This window comes from Lathyrus oleraceus, chromosome 6 (assembly GCF_024323335.1).
Source record: "Lathyrus oleraceus cultivar Zhongwan6 chromosome 6, CAAS_Psat_ZW6_1.0, whole genome shotgun sequence".
NCBI classification, from domain to species: domain Eukaryota; kingdom Viridiplantae; phylum Streptophyta; class Magnoliopsida; order Fabales; family Fabaceae; genus Lathyrus; species Lathyrus oleraceus.
Genome location: NC_066584.1, coordinates 204,831,637 through 204,836,813, shown reverse-complemented (window position 1 = coordinate 204,836,813; position 5,177 = coordinate 204,831,637). Strand labels below are relative to the sequence as shown.

Genomic DNA, 5,177 nt, shown 5'->3' with positions numbered 1-5,177 from the left:
AGGAGATATACATTCAAGGTCATTGCAGGAAATAATCACACATTGTACCTTGGCATAATTTTCATACTTCTGTAAAAGCTTTATTTTGCATTATGTTTAATTCAATTATAATGTGGGTTTATTCCAAACCTTAAAACTCATATTTTTGTTTAATTGAATCACAATTTAAACTAATATTATTGCACAGTCCTCGAGATCGATATTTGAGAAACTTCCTTATTATTACTACATTGGAAAAATATTACATTTGCTATTTTACTGATCAATAATCAAATGAGAAATTAACAATCGAAACCAAAAATTGAAATCTAATAAACATGATCATGACAATCATAATGTGATATACGGATCAAAAGGAAATTCAACCTAAAACGAAATCATGGTAAAATCTACAATTAGCCACATAAATCCAAATCATGAATAAAGTGAAAACAAGAATCAAACCCTAATGGAAAATGATACTACTCATGGCATGGTTAATCAAAAATTGAATTAATTCTAAAAAATTGTAAAATCAAGACTAACCTAATTTCTAACCAATTGCCTAATTGATTCTAACTATGAATTAATCTACTTAATCACTAAAACTATGTTAATCCCTAATTAACAAAAATCTAAAAAAAAAACTAAATTTAGCAAGATTAAGAAATACAACAACATGATTAATCCAAGATAAAACTAGAATTAAAAATTAATTAATTAATGGTTGATCAAGGTAAGTTATGAACATGAACATGGGCCCTGGGGATATGCTGGTCATGATGTGGGTAGAACTTACTTGGCCTAAGGCCCAACCAAGCATGGCCTATCGAAATTGGCCATTCATAGAATTATTCAGTACCGGGTTGGAAACGGAAAGGATGAACTTGATATGAGCAAGTGTTAAGTCAGCAGGAAACAACCATGTGCATGGGGACAATGTAAAACGTGCAATTCATTTATGGCATTCAATTACACCTATTACCCATGAGAAAGCATGTCCCAATGCCTAAAGCACGTTTTCAAAAACACTTAAAAAGAAAATCCAGAATGATCTGGAACCTCCTCATGCGCCTCACATACTTCTTCTTTCAGCTCACCCTCCTTTATCCTTTTTGCCGCGCCGGAATCGCCTCCGGTGGCGGCGGAGGGCTAGTCACAAAATTTTCCACACCATCCCCATTGCCACAACCTGCTCTAATCAAAACTGGCCTTCACTTTCTATAATTCCTCACTAATTGTCCAAATCGAGGCCAAATGAAGCATGAACCCTAGACTACAGAATGACGAATTAGACGGAGGCGAAAAGGAAATGACATCCCTCATGTTAGGGCTCCAATTACTCACACCAAAGGCTACAAGATTGCGGCTAAAACAAGGTGAAATAATGAGGAATCCCTACCTGCGGAATGGTGAAATATTCCGGAATCCGTTGGAATCGAATACGACAATATTGGTCAAGAATGTCGAAGCTTCTTCAGGTACGAATCCTATGAATCCTTGCCCCCTTCCTTGTATTCTTATTTCACTATGAATCATCTTCTTCTTCTTTCTTGATGCGCGTGTACTTCTGCTTCAAAATTGTTACCGCGTTGTATGTCTGCTCCCATTGATTCTCCTTTTCCCATTTATGATATTCGTTTGTATCCTTCTATTTTTTTTCTGTTTCATGAGATTTTTGGAAGGTTGAGGGTTATGAGGTAGAAGAAGTTGTTGCAGGTTGAAGAGAAGAGGTAGGAGTTGCGGTTGACATTGGAGAGGTTAGCCGGAATTAAAGGTTGTTGAAGTTGAGTTTTTGTTAGGGGGTTAAAGAGATTCTGTCGAGGGTTGTTGGAAGGGTTAAGAAGTTTTGGTTCTTTGTTAGAGTTGAGATGTAGTCAGAATCAGTTGGGAATTGAAGAATTCTCAGTGAAGTTTGTTGGAGGAAAGTTGAGAATAGATTGTCAGTTGAAACCATTGGAGATTTTGCCGTTAGAAGTTTTGTTTAGACTTCTGATTGAAGGTTGAGAAGATGTTAGAGGGATTTCTATTAGGTTGTGCATTCTGTTTGAAAGGTGGTTACAAAATTAGTTTAGTTAGTTGGAGAAGTTTATGTTTATGTTTGAGAAATGAGGTTATAAGAAAAATGGTTATATTTTGTTATCTTGTTATGGAAGTTGGAAAAAATGGTTGTTATGAAGTTGATTAAGAGATTTTGTTGTGAATTCTTTGACAGTTGGGAAAAGTGGAGTTGGTTGTATGGTTAGTTAGAATGATTCAAGAATGAAGTTAGACATTTAAAAGTTCTGTTAGTTGTATTGTTAGCAAGGTTTTCGGTTCTGTTTTGTGCAGGTTTGGGTCAGTCAGAAATGTTGCTCTGTGTTTTTTGTGGGAGTTTGATTTTGTGACCTGGTTGTACATGATAGGTTATGTTATGGTAGGTTATGTATTGATTAAGGGTTCTCATTGGTTTTCTTGTGATTTTTGTGCAGGGCTTGACATTGCTATCATATGGAATGGATTAGCTTGGAATGCAATATTGGAGTTTGGCTCATGTTGTATTTTTCTGTAACTTGAAGTTGAACTAGAGATTTAGGATAGCTATTGTAATGTAGTTTGGAACTTTCCTTGTGATTTTGGAAATGTATGGTCTATGATATGTAGAACTTGGAATTTGTAATGTACCTTAGAAATAGAATAGATTAAGGATTGTCATGTGAACTTGGTTTAGGTAAAATTGCATGATTGGTATTTGAAAATGTATGGTCAGGTATGGAATTGAATGGTTTATGTTGTAAGTTGGAATGAAAGTGAATGTTATTTGAAAATGTATGGTCAGGTATGGAATTGAATGGTTTATGTTGTAAGTTGGAATGAAAGTGAATGTTATTTGAATGATGTAATTAGAGGTTGGATGTTTAGAAATAAATTTTGTTTGGATGGAAAATTGAATGAGTTGGAATTTGGTTTCAAAAATGGTTTGTATTGAAAATGGTTTTGTATTGAAAATGGTCATTTGAAATGACTAAAATGGTTTTGTATTGAAAATGGTCATTTGAAATAAACATGGATGATTGCCATTGATTTAGATATGGCTTATGAATGATTTAAAATGGTGAATGATTTAAATGACTAGCTAGGAGTTTGACTTTGGTCAACTGGTTGACCAGAGTCAACAATTGGTCAAAGTTTCCAAATTTTGCACTTTTTCATGTAATGAACAATGGAATGTAATGTAATAGCTACTTGAATGAGATCTTGGTCATGGATTTGATATTGTAATGAACTTGAATATTATAACGCATGAACATGTTTGAAATTAGATTGAAATGAAATAACTTGACATGACTTGAAATGGACATGACTTAAGTATGAATGGAATCAAGAGATGGAACTAACTTGACAAGAATTGAATATGACTTAACAATGGATTAAACCATAATTTGTGGATTAAACCAGAGTTTGTGAGGGACTGGAATCAAAGCATGGATCCATGAATGAACCATTAAACACGAACCAAAGGACATAGCAATGACTTAAATGATAAATGACAAGCATGACCAAGCATGGCCCCATAACAAGGCATAGCAACAGGTGAAATGAACAATGACCAAATGCAAATAGGCTAAGCAAAGCAATGACTAAGGCTAGGCATGAGGATGACTAGGTGACATAGAAATAGGCACAAACCAAAGGATACAAATACATGATCCACATGTGGGATCAACACCAAGGAACCAACAAGAATAGCCATGAACAAAAGGTTGTAGGATGAAGCTTGACCAAGCAAGAGGATCAAACATCAACGAAATGCAAGTGGGTCAGATGAAACCAGGGTTATGGACCCATACAAGGGATGATAGATATAATTAGGGTTTATGGAGCCATCATCAAGTAGGAATCCCCAAAGTAGGGTTTTGCTTCACCAAGAAGCCAAAGCTAAACCTTCAATGTTGGGTATAATACACAAGCTTCAAGATCCACCTCTAATTTTGGTTTGATAGCTTGAGCCACCTTTAATTGTAGGGAAACCCTAGTCTCCACTAGGTACAAGCACAAAGCTTGGAATCCATGATACCTATCCTCTTATATTGAACATGGTTATGTAGATTAAATTAATGATATGAAGATATGCACATGACTAGGTTTAGTGACCTAGATGAACATTATGAAGGGTAGGATAAATTTTGGGGCATGACACATAGTAAGTAACATTTTATGTTGACGTAGACATTTCCTTTTCCCTGAAAAATTTAATTCTTTTTGCAAATTTCAAGGATTTATCATTATTACCAAAAAACTTACCAATCCTTTTCACAAGGAGCATGAAGTTTTCATCTTCATCTGGAGCATCTACTTTTTGTTCTTCCTTTGATTCAACTTTAAAAGCAATGCATTGGGACTTATTTTCTTGATTCTCATGCTTTTCTAGTCTTCCAAGTTTAATCTCATGCTCTTGAAGTTTTCCGAACAAAGATGCAGATGTCATGGTAGAAAGAATCTTCCTTTCAGATATTTCTCTCATAATTGGTTGTGATTCCCTGGTTAAAGACCTAAACACTTTAAGATTAAGTTCATCATTAGTAAAAGTCTTACCGAGAGCAATCAAGTGATTGATCAAGTGTACAAATCTCTTTTGCAATGCAATGATTGATTCTCCATACTACATTCTGAATAACTCATAGTCTTGACTCAAACTATTCAATCTTGTCATTTTTATTTCATAGGTTCCTTCATTAGTTTCCACCAATGTATCCCATATTTATTTTGTCGTAGTACATTGAAAGACACGAAAGAATATATCCATGCTAAGTGCACTTTGAAGTAATTTGATTGCTTTCTTGTCGTAGAGGGCCTTTTTCTTATCATCTTCATCCCATGAACATTTTATCTTTACCATCCCAACATCATTGACAACACTTGTAGGAACAAACAGACCATTTTATACAACATCCCACATCTTCTCCCTATGCATATAAATGAGCCTTCATGCGAATTTTTTAAAAAAATCAAAGTACTCACTATTAAACAATGGAGGCTTGTTATTTCTACCATCGTCTCTAAAAACTGGATTTGCGGAAGTCATTCTGGATCTTCCAGGAACATGTTACTTTAACCTGCTATAATGCCATTTAAATAGTGGAGTGCACCTAAGAGGGGGTGAATTATGTACTTTGAAACATTTTCTTGATTTTAATGAAGTGTTTCTTTATTTTACT

General features: G+C 34.7%; 1 long non-coding RNA gene across 1 annotated transcript; it reads left to right on the top strand.

Moving 5' to 3' along the window:
- Window positions 1–794: 794 nt before the first annotated feature.
- On the top strand, window positions 795–2,790 carry LOC127094953 (uncharacterized). Its single transcript, XR_007792659.1, has 2 exons — window positions 795–1,460; window positions 2,451–2,790. It is a non-coding gene; the product is annotated as an uncharacterized LOC127094953 (long non-coding RNA).
- Window positions 2,791–5,177: the final 2,387 nt, after the last annotated feature.